The sequence below is a fragment of the Lepidochelys olivacea genome (assembly GCF_965140295.1).
Source record: "Lepidochelys olivacea isolate rLepOli2 genome assembly, chromosome: 8".
In the NCBI taxonomy this organism is placed as follows: domain Eukaryota; kingdom Metazoa; phylum Chordata; order Testudines; family Cheloniidae; genus Lepidochelys; species Lepidochelys olivacea.
This window is the reverse complement of record NC_140418.1, coordinates 37380971-37394171: the sequence shown is the minus strand read 5'-3', so window position 1 is coordinate 37394171 and position 13201 is coordinate 37380971.

The window sequence follows — 13201 nt, the reverse complement described above, 5'->3', positions numbered from 1 at the left end:
CCGTGCCACAGCAGGTAACCTGGGGGGCAGGGGCAGCGCGCAGGGAAACCGCTCCCTGCCCCAGCTCACTTGCGCCACCCTGGGCCTGAGCGGGAAGCCGCCGCCTGCTTCTCAGCCCTCCCCAGTTTCCCACCGAACAGCTGATTTGCGGGAAGCTGGGGGGCAGAGAAGCAAAGCGGGGCCAGCTCCAGCCCCAGAGCACCCAGGGAGTTGGCGCCTAAGGCGCCACTTTTAATGTGATCAGTGGGGGAGCAGCCACTCCCCCTGCTCCCCCCCAGCTACGCTCCCCTGCCCCTAGGTGCCAGAGGGACCTGCCAGATGCTTCCTGGGAGCTGCCCCAGGTAAGCACCTCCAGGACTCCAAACCTCGCCCCCCAGCAGGTGTCACTGGCTCTTAGGGGTCAGGTGGGCACCCACTATGGTGGCCCACGAGACCCTCCTGCCCAGTTCTGGGGGCAGTCAGGGGACAGGGGAGGAGGGTGGATGGGGGGGCATCAAGGAACGGAGGGGGGTTGGATGGGGCAGGAGTGGGCAACAACCCCTTCATGGGGTGAGGAGGGAACCCGTTGTTAAGATTTTGGCCGCTCATCACTGGGCAGGGGCCCACCTGGGGGTTGGGGGGGGGGGGCTCTCTCGTGGGACTCCACTTTGTACTTCCTTATTATTGATTAACCTAAAATAAAAACACTCCAGACTGAAAGTGGATGGCTGATCTCTGCATATGGAAGAATGGAATCCAGCTGCACTGACTGTCTGAAAGCCCCCCTGTTCCTCTGCTGCTTACAGTGCCCCTGGGAAGGAAGAGTTTGCAGCTGGAATGGAGCTGGCAGTGTCACCGATAATGCACAAGGATAGATTTCTGCTCTCTCTCCCGAAGCTGCTGTGGCTCTTAGAGGGTAAATAGCAATGAGACTTGAGTGGCTGGGCCTCAGAAATGCCCAGGGAGCAGATCCGTGGAGCAGGAAGATGCCAGTTTTACATAGTCACTTTTTACCATAGTCCCATTGTCCATGAAGATCACATGCCAAACCCAGCATTAATAATAAATGAGTGCTGGATTGAGGTTGTTTGCCTCTTACTGCTGCCATAGAAAACAGGCTGTAATAACACCACTAGTGACTGCTCTAACTGGGTTGACAGGCTCCAGTGTCTGAGTTGCTGCAGCATTCTCTGCTAAAAGCCTCACAATCATTGGGATACATTTCAGCAACATAAGAATGGCGTACTCGGTCAGATCAATGGGCCAGCTAGTCCAATAGCCAGTCTTCCAACAGTGGCCGGTGCCACATGCTTCAGGGGGAATCAACAGAACAGGGCAATTTATTGAGTGATCCATCCTATGTCACTGAGTCCCATCTTCTGGCAGTCGGAGGTTTAAGGACACCCAGAGCATTGGGTTGCATCCCTGACCATCCAGGCTAATAGCCATTGATTGACCTATCCTCCAGGAACTTATCTACTTATTTTTTTAACACAGTTATACTTTTGTCTGTTACAATTTCCCCTGTCAACCAGTTCCACAGGTTAACTGTGCACTGTGTGAAGACATATTTCCTTATATTTGTTTTAAACTTACTGCCTATTAATTTCATTGGGTGACTCCTGGTTCTTATGAGAAGGCATAAATAACACTTCCTCATTCACTTTCTCCATCCCATTCATGATTTTATAGACCTCTGCTATATCCCCCTGCCCCCCCCCCCCGGTTATCTCTTTTCTAAGATGAACAGTCCCAGTCTTTTTCATCTCTCCTCATATGGAAGCTGCTCCATATCCCTAAACATTTTTGTTGCTCTTCTCTGTCCTTTTTCCAATTTAATATACCTTTTTTGAGATGGGGTGACCAGAACTGCACACAGTATTCAAGGTGTGGGCATACCATGGATTTATATAGTGACATTATGATATTTTCTGTCTTATTATCTATCACTTTCCTAATGGTTCCTAAAATTCTGTTAGCTTTTTTGACTACCGCTGCACATTAGCAGATGTTCTCAAGAATAGCCACAATGACTCTAAGATCTCTTTCTTGAGTGGTAACAGCTAGTTTAGACCCCATTGTTTTGTATGTATAGTTGGGATTATTTTTTCTAGTGTGCATTACTTTGCACTTAGTAACATAGAATTTCATCTGCCGTTTTTTTACCCAGTCACTTTGTTTTTTGAGACCCCTTTGTAACTCTTCACAGTCAGCTTTGGACTCAGCTGTCTTGAGTAATTTTGTATCATTTTCAAACTTTGCCACCTCACAGTTTACCCATTTCCAGATCATTTATGAATATGTTGAACAGTACTGGTCCTAGTACAAATCCTTGGGGGACCCCACTATTTATCACTCTCCATTGTGAAAACTGACAATTTATTCCTATCCTTTGTTTCCTGGCTTTTAACCAAAAAGAAAAGGAGTACTTGTGGCACCTTAGAGACTAACCAATTTATTTGAGCATGAGCTTTCGTGAGCTACAGCTCACTTCATCGGATGCATACCGTGGAAACTGCAGTAGACATTATATACACACAGAGACCATGAAACAATACCCCCTCCCACCCCACTGTCCTGCTGGTAAATAGCTTATCTAAAGTGATCATCAAGTTGGGCCATTTCCAGCACAAATCCAGGTTTTCTCACCCTCTGCCCCCCCACACAGTGAGTTTGTGTGTAAAGGGAAATCTTTTTGTTTTGTTTTGTTTTGTTTTTTGGCCTGCCTCATTATAGTTTCACATGTGACTTGCCAGAGTTTATGTTCCTTTCTATTTTACTTGGTAGGATTTGACATCCAGTTTTTAAAGGATACCTTTTTGTCTCTAACTGTCTCTTTTACTCTGCTCTTTAGCCATGATGGATCTTTTTGATCCTTTTACTATTTATTTAGAGGGGGGGATTCATTTAGTTTGAGCCTCTATTATGGTGCTTTTAAATAATTTCCATGCAGCTTTTAAGGCATTTCATTCTTGTGACTGTTCCTTTTAATTTCCATTTAATTAGTTTCCTCATTTTTGTGTAGCTCTCCTTTTTGAAGTTAAAAGCTACTGTCATGGGTTTCTTTGGTATTTTCTCCCCTACAAGGATGTTAAATTTAATTAAATTATAGTCTGTAATACCAAGCCGTTCTTGGACCAGATCCTGTGCTCCATTTAGGACTAAATCAAGAATTGCCTCTCCCCTTGTGGGTTCCAGGACTAGCTGCTCCAGGAAGCAGTCATTAATGGTGTCCAGAAACGTTATCTTGCATCCTGACCCTGAGGTGACATTTACCCAGTCAATATGGGGATAGTTGAAATCCCCCATTATTATTGGGTATTCTGCTTTTGTAGCCTCTCTAATCTCGCTGAGCATTTCACAGTCACCATCACCATCATGGTCAGGTGGTCGGTAATATATCCCTACTGCTATATTCTTATTATTTAAGCATGGAATTTCTATCCATAGTGATACTGTGGTACAGTTTGATTCATTTAAGATTTTTACTTTGTTTGCCTTTATGCTTTCTTCCACATATAGTGCCATTCCCCCAGCAGCATGACTGTAGGTTTTACGGTGTCCCATTGGTTATCATCATTCCACCAAGTTTCTGTGATGCCTATTATATCAATATCCTCATTTAATACCAGGCACTCAAGTTCACCCAGTTTAGTATTTAGACTTCTTGCATTGGTATACAAGCAGTTATACAATTTATCAGTATTTAGTTGTCTGCCTTCCTGTGATGTAATTGAATGGGACTCTTTTTCATTTGACTGTTTCTCTTCTGTTTCTTCCTGTACTTTATCTACTTTTATCCTCTCCTCATTACTAGGATATAGAGTATCCCCTTTAATAAAACCTCCTGTAAGAGATGTCTCTGTCCAAACCATGTGCTCCTTCTCACTTGTCAGCTTCCCCCCAGCCCTTAATTTAAAAACATGCCAGCAATCTGGTTCCATTTTGGTTTAGGTGGAGCCCATCCTTCCTGTCTGGGCTCCTCCTTTCCCAAAAGATTCTCCAGTTCCTAGTAAACCTAAATCCCTCCTCCCAACACCATCATCTCATCCACACATTGAGTCCCTGCAGTTCTGCTTGTCTAACTGACTCTAGGTGTGGAATTGGAAGCATTTCAAAGAATGCTGCCATGGAGGTCCTGGACTTCAATCTCTTACATAGCAGCCTGAATTTAGCTTCCAGGACCTTTCTCCTACCTTTCCCTGTGTCACTAGTACCTACATGTACCATGACCACCAGCTTCTCCCCAGTACTGCAAACAATTTTGTTTTGATGTCTCAAGAGGTCCACAACCTTCGCACCTGGCAGGCTTCTCCTGGTCATCTCCTGGGCACCATGCAGTTCTCCTGGTCATCACAAACCCAACTATCTATATTTCTAATAATTGAATCCCCCACTATTATTACCTGCCTTTTCCTAATAACAGGGGTTCCCTCCCAATGGAGTGGTATCCTCAGTGTGAGAGGATACCATATCATCATCTAGAAGGAGGACACCATCTAGCATGTGGAATAAGGGGAATAAGCAGGAAGCACTCGAAATGCTAGTAAATAAACACAAGTATGACATAGTTTGCATCACAGAGACCTGGTGGGATAATACACATGACTGGAATATTGGTATAGAAGGGTACAGCTTGCTCAGAAAGGACCAGCAGGGAAAAAAGGGAGAAGGTGTTGCCTTATATATTAAAAATGTATACACTTGGACAAGGAGAAGGAAGAAAAATTGTTTTTCTTAACCTCTGAGGATAGGACAAGAAGCAATGGGCTTAAATTGCAGCAAGGGAGGTCTAGGTTGGACATTAGGAAAAACTTCCAGTCAGAGTAGTTAAGCACTGGAATAAATTGCCTAGGGAGATTACGGAATCTCCATCATTGGAGATTTCTAAGAACAGGTTAGACAAACACCTGTCAGGAATGGGCTAGATAATTAGTCCTGCCACGAGTGCAGGAGACTGGACTAGAGGACCTCTCGAGGTTCCTTCCAGTCCTATGGTACTATGTCTGCTGATCATCTATTCTTTTAAAATGAAGCATTTCCTGATCATTGATTTATTAATGCTCATTAGCATCTGTAGCCACGGGCCCTGCTCTGGGCTGTACTCTGCTGTTACAGAGCCAAGTATTTGTGGTTTATTTTTGGTGTTATACTGAAGGGCACTCAAGTAAGGTCATATGGTTGCTGAGACCCCAGGACACTCAGACAAGGGAGGTATGTGTTTCAGAGGGCTTTCCCAGGAGCAACAAACTGATGGAGTGCAACTGATGCTATGAGCTTTGGAGGAGCTGCTCAGGCTGTGCAGAGGGGCTTTGCTAGAGGATAGTCTGTCTCTTGTTTAGATTGTAAACTCTTCCAGGCAGGACTATCTCTTTAGTACAGTTTGTACAGAGTCTAGCATGGTGGAGCGCTGATCCAGGGCTGGGGACCTAGGGAACTCTAATGAGGCAAATGAATAACAGTAAAAATAAAAAGGAGTGCGGGTCATTAACTAATGAGGTTCGGAGGAGATGAGGTTTCTCCGTAGACTTGCACATTTAAGCCATCAGTTTGAATCCAGCCCAGTTCGCTGGTGACCAAAAGTCACTGCGTGGGGCAAGGGGAATGTGAAAGGAGTTGGGGGTGCCAATGGAGAGATGCCTGTCGTTACTGGCCCCTGTTGGCTGTCACAGCAGGGGCCAAGCACTGAAATGAGCTGTGAAGTCTGAAGTCCACTCTCAGCCCTAGAAGTCGCCCCGCAGGGCTGGTTTGAGGCACCTCCGGGGGCCAGTGTGGGAGAAGATTGCTCTGCTGTTGCCCCATTGACGGTGCTGCAGCCATACAAGCAGATGACTTCAGCTGTCCGACTGCTGCAGGGGAGGCATGGAGGGAACCACCCTTGTGCCCGCACCCTCTGCTCTGCCCTTGAAGCTCAGGCGCTGCTCTCCCCAGCTCTGTCCACACCTGCTCCTTGTGCTCAACTGGGGAAGACCCCCTCCCCCCACCTGCAGCCTACACCTACCTCTGCTCCCCTGAGGAGCATCAGGACAGGCTGGCCAGGCAGATTAAAAATGCATGGTAACTTCATCTCCCTGTACCCCTATTCCCCCGCCCTTCCATGGAAAAGGAGCTCACCGGCTGGAGAGTGCAGTAGGGTGTCAGCTATGGACGCTGGGCAGGTGAGTACTGCTGGGGTTAGCTGAGGGACCCAGAGTGGGGAGGTCTGGGAGGGGCGGCTCCCTCATCGCACATTGTCCTATCTCTGTCCCCTTTGTCCAGCTTTGACACCTGATCTGTTGCTTCCAGCTCCTCCTTGGGCTGCTGGTGAATGGGAGCCAGGTGCTCTCTGGAGCTGGCTGGTGCATCAGGAGCCAGGGAACTGGCTTCCCCTTGTGCTTCTCCTTCAGCTCCCTAGCAGCCTGCTCCTGGAAGTGCCGGGCCTGGGGCAGAAGCCCTTACCTCTCTCTGGTGTGCTTCCTTCCAGGCCAAGCAGGAGGCATGTGTGCAAGCCGCAGTGGGACTCCGACGCGCAGCAGGTACGGTGCCCTGGGCACCCAGCAGTAGGGGGGCAGGGGGTCTAGGGCATGAGTGCCTACAATTCATCAGGCCCCTTTGTGTAGTCTTGTCAGGGGATTGGCTCCTGCATGGGAGTAGGGAGTGGGCTGGGAAGCCAATGACTGGTTCAAATCCAGCCGAGCCTAGTAGGCCCAGTTAGGCACCTAACTGCCCTTGAAATCAACCGGAGAGAGGCAGGTAAATCTCTCTGCAGAGCTGGGCCCAAAAGCTAAGCCTATCTGCTGCTGCTGTGAAAGGAGCTGGGATCTGTGTCCAGCCGGCACTGCCAGAGCCCCATGGTGAGAATGGCAATAAGGCAACCAGGCACGAAGAGCAGCTGGGGGGAGATGCAGAGTTAGCTGGAGAGGAGCATGATGAAGGGGGCGCAGGGGGAGGAAGGAGATGGACCTGGAGAGAAGGGGGTGAGCTGGCTCTGGGGGGGCACTGCAGAATGAGGACACAATATCCCTTTGCTCTCTGAGCCACTGGTGCCTAAAGTGGGGTGAGGGTGGAGGCAGCAGGGGTCTTGGGAGGCTGCACCCCACCTCTCCTCAGCCTGGGGCTCGGAGTGAAGGGCTGGCCAGGCTCCAGCTCCATGGGGGAGGGGTGGGGAGCCCAGGCCAGCACTTGGAAGTGGTTTTGTCAGTTCACCACAAAGGGGAACTGCTGACAGGAGAGTCCCTCTGTCAGGGCCCTGCAGGAGGATGGTCCCCCAGCACAAGAGCAAGCCAGGGACAGTTACACCCAGTAGGCTGCAGCCAGCCGGGATCTCAGTTCCCTTTAGCAACCAGCGTTCAGGCCTCCCCTCTGTGCCTGAGCCTGCCGCAAAGCCAGCTCATGTCTACACCACTGCAGGGAACCGACTGGGTAGGGCCAGCAGCAGCAGGGCTCAGTGACCTTCCTCACCCCAGCCCTTCCCCAGCTGCAGGACCAGCCTGTGGGGAGGATGGGCTGAGATTAAAGCCAAAGAGCTGCGGCTCCCCAGCAGGGAGCAGGAGGAGGCTGACGCTCCCTGCGAAGGAGAATTGGGGTGGGGGGTAGGGAATGGAGGGCAGCCTGGGCTCAGCAGGTGAAAAACCCATGGGTACATGTGGGCCAAAGTCCCAGTGCCTGGGGAATGGCAGGTTGGGTCAGGTCACCCGGCTCTGCTCTCGTTCCTGTTTCCTGGCTCATTCCCATCCAGCATCTGGCTTCATGTCCCTGCCTTCTAGGCCTGCCATGTGTGCCACAGGTGGTGCTGCCAGGCCCAGGAGATCCAGGCTGCAGGTGTTGTGCAGGGTGGCACATCCCAGTCCTCACTGCAGCGGGTTCCAGGGGAGTGGCCTCCATGGACTGACTGGAGTGGATCAGGCCCCAGGGAGCGGGATCTCCCATAGTTTATTTCTTGATCACATCCCTGATCTGATGTTCATGCCTCTGGCCCCCCTGGACTGTGTGTAAATGGCCTGACCTGTCCCGTCACTCGGCGTTTCAGACTCGGGGAAGCAGGAGAGTTTCCGGATTGTGAACGAAGACTCCAGCCGACTGATTTTCATAGATAAGGCAGACAAGGGCATTCAGGTAGGATTGGCTGGTGTCTGGGGCAGTGTCCTCACCCCGAACTGGAGTGAGGAGGGAAGGTGGGGACCATGGGCATGAGGCTCAGACTTGGCTCATGTCATGCCCGTGCTCAGGTAGCGGCCCGGAAGCTGTCTGTGTCCGGAGTACGGCTGAATGCAGGGGCGGTGCTGGGCTGGCCCCTCCAGCCAGGCACAGGACAAAGCAACAGAGGCCTCACCACAAGCAGCACGAGTCATCCCACTGGGCACACCTGCTGTCTTACAAATCAGCTTTTGGGGCTTGAGGGAACCCTGACCCACTGGGGTAGGAGGGAACCGGGGCGGGGGGAGCGTTGAGTCCCAGGTCTCTTTCATGGCCTGGCTCTGTTCAGCTCTCAGCCCCTCCCCCTCCCATGTAGCCCTCTCACTTAGTTCCCCTCCGACAGGGTCTGTCTCACCGGAAGCCCCACAGGAGCAAAGGGCAGCAGGTCACTGCCTGCTCAGCCCCCGCCCTGCCACGGCTGTGGAGCTGCTCCCTGCAGTGCAGTGCAATGCTGCCAACCCCTGGAGCTCGGACGCTACGATTCCTCCTGCACCCAGCCCAGCGGGATGAAATACACCCCAGAAGTCCCTGTGGGATGGGAGAGCTCCAGGCTGGGGGGTGCTGGGGCTGGGTGAGAGGCAGGGAGGGCTGAGTGCTAACCCAGCTGCTGTGTCTTTCCAGGAGGGCTGCTTAACGTTCGATGGCATCTTTAGTCTGGACACGGGGCAGGTACAGTGGGTTCTGCAAGTCTATGCTGGGAAGGGGAAAGGCCTGGGGCCTGCACCCCTCTCCTTAGACTCAAGGGCAGGCAGCACCCAGAGGCTGATCCAGGAGCCAGACTGAGCCCTAGACTCCCCAAGCCCTGCAAACTGACCCATGTCTCTCACCAGAGCTCAGCCGTGTCCCCTGGGATTATCCTGGCCCCCCCAAACACGGGCAGTAAGAAAGGGCTACAAAGGTGCTTGTCATGACCCCCTGATCAGCCTAAGGCCTCTGAGGGAAACTTGAGATCTAGGAATAATGTGGAGCTTGGTCCAGTCCACTTGGAAATAGCCCAAGCAGCAGGGCTTCCCCTCCCCTTGGGATTAGTCCAGTTATTGTGGGCATTTCACCATTGCTCCCGCCCCCACAGCGATGCTTCGTCTTTGGCATTCCCACTCTTACTCACACTGCACAGGGGTCTCCTATCCCCTACCCTGCTCCCAGCAGATGCCTCCTTTGGGGTCCCAGGCCTTCTTCATGGACTGTGCCACTCCCGGTCTGCTTCTCCAGGGCCAGACTGAGCCAGGGCTTGGGGTCCTGAAAGCGTCCGAGCCCAGCTGGTAAATGGCCTGTAGTTTTGCACAGCTGGGCACGTTTCAATGGGGTCTCTACCTCTCCCCACCAGCCCCACCCCCAAAGACCTCAGCACGGGCCAGCATCAGCAGTGTGGGTGGGGGAAGAATGATGTGGGGCTGCCTGCACTGGGGAGGCTGGGGGCGGGAAGGGCCTGAGGTCAGGGCTTGGAGCAGAGCACCCTGGCCTGTGTTCGAGATCCGCCCCAGCTCCCCTGGGGTCGCTGTGTCTTGGGTTGCTCCCCCTGACTCTCTCTGCAGGACGAGATGTTCTCGGAGCTGGTGAGACCCCTGCTGGCCATGGTGCCCCTTGGCTACAGCGTGTCCCTGCTGCTGTGGGAGGCCCATCATGCCGGGACTGAGCCGCAACCTCAGGGCACTGGGCAACACCACAGCATTATCCAGCAGGTGAGTACACCGGGCTGGGCGACCCAGAAGTTATTGCTGGGTCCTGTCTCCCTCTCACCGCACTGGTTTAACCCTTCGGATGCTCTGGGCTGGGACGGCCCATTCCACCCACTGGCATGAACCTTCCAATCCTTGTAAGTTGCCTGGGGCTTGGCACTGAACTGGGCAAACGGGAATATACATATGTGTGCTGGGCGTGGTGTCCCAGGGTCAGAGGGCAGCCAGGGGCACCATTTAAGTAGGTTGGCAGGTCAGATCTGGGCATCAGAGTGAGGCAGGGAGAGACATTCTCCCCTTCCCCTACTGGCTGCCCCTGCGGGTCCGTGCTCCATGGAGGTGGCAGCAGTTCTGATGCGGGGAGAAAGCCAGCGAGAGGGGCAGAAAGTGTGGGGGGTGGGGAGGTGGCTCTACCATGGGGAGGGCACCGTTCCTGCTCCCCACTTCCCAGGTGTGGAACTGTGCTGGCTCTGCAGTGCTCTGGCCACTGCTGCCTGGAAGCCGCTCAGCACCATTGCCTTCCCATTTCCTGTTGTGTGGTAGACAGACAGACGGAAGCAGTGGTGTAACCAGCATCAGCTTCCCCCAGAGGAGCAGAGTGTCCAGGTAGCTCAGCTAGTCCGTGGCTCCCGCAGGGTCAAAGCAGGGGAAGGTGGCAGCGGGTGCTGGAGCTAGACAGGCGCCTGCAGCTCATGCACCATCCGAGAGAGGGGGAGAGAAAACGAGTCAGCACCTGGACGTGTCAGTGGGACCCTGGGACATGCTTGGCCTCCCACTGCCAGACCAATAGTGGTTGTTGCTACATGAGGCACTTCTCAATCTATTAACATTCTGTCACGTCCTAGCACAGCGTCTGGCCTCCCGCCTAGCTCAGCATGTCTCAGTGTCCCTTAGCATTGGCTCCACATGAGGATAAGAACCTATTAAAGCTGTTAACTGGAGGAGCTGCTCCTTTAGCTGAAGCTGTAGTGGCTCGTGCTTCTAGCTCTGACAGGTCTAGGCTCAAACCCTGCTAACAACCCAAGCGAGGGGATCGGTGTGGGTAATTTGGGTGTAATCAAACGGCAGTGAATAACTACAACGAAGGCTCCTGAAATAGACTGACGTTTACATTTTACCCTTCACAAAAATCCAAGGGCTTCCAGGCCCTAAGGGACTCCTGGCCACCACTAAATTTCCGCCTCACACCCACTGAAATCTGAACAGCCATTGTACACAGCATCCCAGGGGGTCAATTGCCAGCCAGCGATCCACTGGGGAGGCTGCTGCTCAGGTGGCAGGGGGTGGCCGTGAGCTCTCAGCTCACCCAAAAGTCCCAATCCCACTCTTCCATGAACTGATGAGACAGACCCTGAAATTGACAGGAGCTCCCCCAGCTATCTGATGGCAGGACAGATCCCAGCTGCAGAAGAAGCCCCCGGGCCACAAATTCCAGGGAGCTGGTGAGCAAAGCACAGGCCTCTGAGCAGTTCCACCCCTTCCCCAGGTGATAGAAATCTTCTTCCAGGAGCCAAAGCCCCCAGGGGATGGCGGGGAGCATCTGCAAACTGTCAGCTTTGTCCAGGTAAGATGGAGTGCAGGAGATCCATCGCTGGTGGGCTGGCTGGTGTGTGCCCCAGGCTGGCTGCCCATCCCCCAGCCTGGGCCATCAGGGAATGATTTTATAACCCTCATTAGAGCAGCATCTCCCATTGCATGTGGTGGGGCCCTGGGGCTGCCATCTGTGCTGCCCCCTGGCTGGACTCTCACACCCCCTGGGCAATCTTCGCCATTACCTTCCCAGCTGGAGCACCTGTGAGTCCTGCCAGTCTGCAGAGCAACCCCCCTCCCCCAATGCCTGAGTCTGAGCCCCAAACCGGGGAATGGGCGGAGCAGGGCAAATGTACTACAGGATCCAGGGATTGTTGAGTGTGGGGAAGCTGGGATGTCCCCAGGGGCTCCTGCTCTGAGCGGCAGCCAGGATGGCTTTTCCTTCCCTGTCCTTTCCCTGTGTTACCCATATGGCTCTGCCTTCCACTGCCCACCCTCACTGCCTGTGGGTAGCTTCCCCAAGGGGGTGGATTGCCCCCTGCTCTGCTGCACCCCTGGTGCTGTCAGTGAGACCTGTGCAGAGTGGGTGGGTATGAGGCTGGAGCAGAATGGAAATGGGGTACATCTCATTTAAACTCACTTGGCATGGGTGTCAATGACCCCAGCAAGGCCAGGATCAGGCCCTGTGTCTCTGAACAGCCTAACAAATAACAAAACACACTGTATGCAGAGTCCACTCCTGTCAGTGGGTCCCACCGGTATAAAGAGGCTGTAAGCTGGCTGGGAAAACCCCCAGCATGAGGGGGATGATGTGGTGCCACAGAGCTGGAAGATGGGTATCAAGGGGGCGGGGCCAGATTCCCTTTTTGCTCCACCCATTCTCGGGTGCTGTGAAGTCCCACGGGCCTGAGCCAGAGTCAGCTGGGGCAGAGCCTGCTCCCAGCAGCTCCAGAACAAACCTCCACTGTCCAGGGTGCACCGAGCCCACCCTGGCCTCAGCAGGCTCTGAAGTGGAGCCTGCAGGTTTTTCTGCTGCCCTCAGCAGGTTCTGAACCCCAATCTGTGGGTGCGGGAGCCAGCCTGGTGCATAGGAACCATCCCCTGCCTGGCTCTCCTGGGTCTGAATGCCCCCTGACGATGCTGCCTCAAGGCAGGTTTGTGCCTTGAATTTAAACATCAGAAAGAGGAAACAAAGAAAAAGAAGCAAAGGAATGGCGGGGTACAACCTGCTGTGCCCTGGAGCCAGCACCTGAGGCTGGGCCATGCCTCCAGACGGGGCTGTGGAGTGGTTAGCTCTTTGGGTTTGCAATAATACTATTATCCCTGCTACACCCTGGACAGCCAGCTGCCTAACAACCTTCCCTTCAGAACAGTTGGCATGGATCCCTGTGTATGTCAATAGCAAAGAACCATGACAAATGTTTCCATTCAGAGAGGCTCCCAGGAATGTTCCTTTATGAAAAGGAGCGTGGGCAGGCTGCTTCTGTATTAACTTCCTCCCCCATCCCCTGGAGGAAGGAACTATGACATTGATCCTGCAATCGGATCCGAGCGGGTGAACCCCTACCTCTCTGCAGAGTCCTGGTCCTGTAATTGGATCTGCGTGGGCATTACAGTCCAAGGCCAGGAGCTCAGACAGACAGCTGATTAACTGCCCATCATTCCTTGCCATAATGGAAGGGAGAGGGCTTCTGGTGTTTTCCCAAGGGAAACAATCTCATTTCCCACTCTCACAGCCAGCAGAAGGGGAGAAATCCGGGAAAGGCAGGAACCATATTTTATCAGCCAAGGCTCACAGCGAAAACGTAGCAGGGTCTCCATGACGTCAGAGCAGGGGC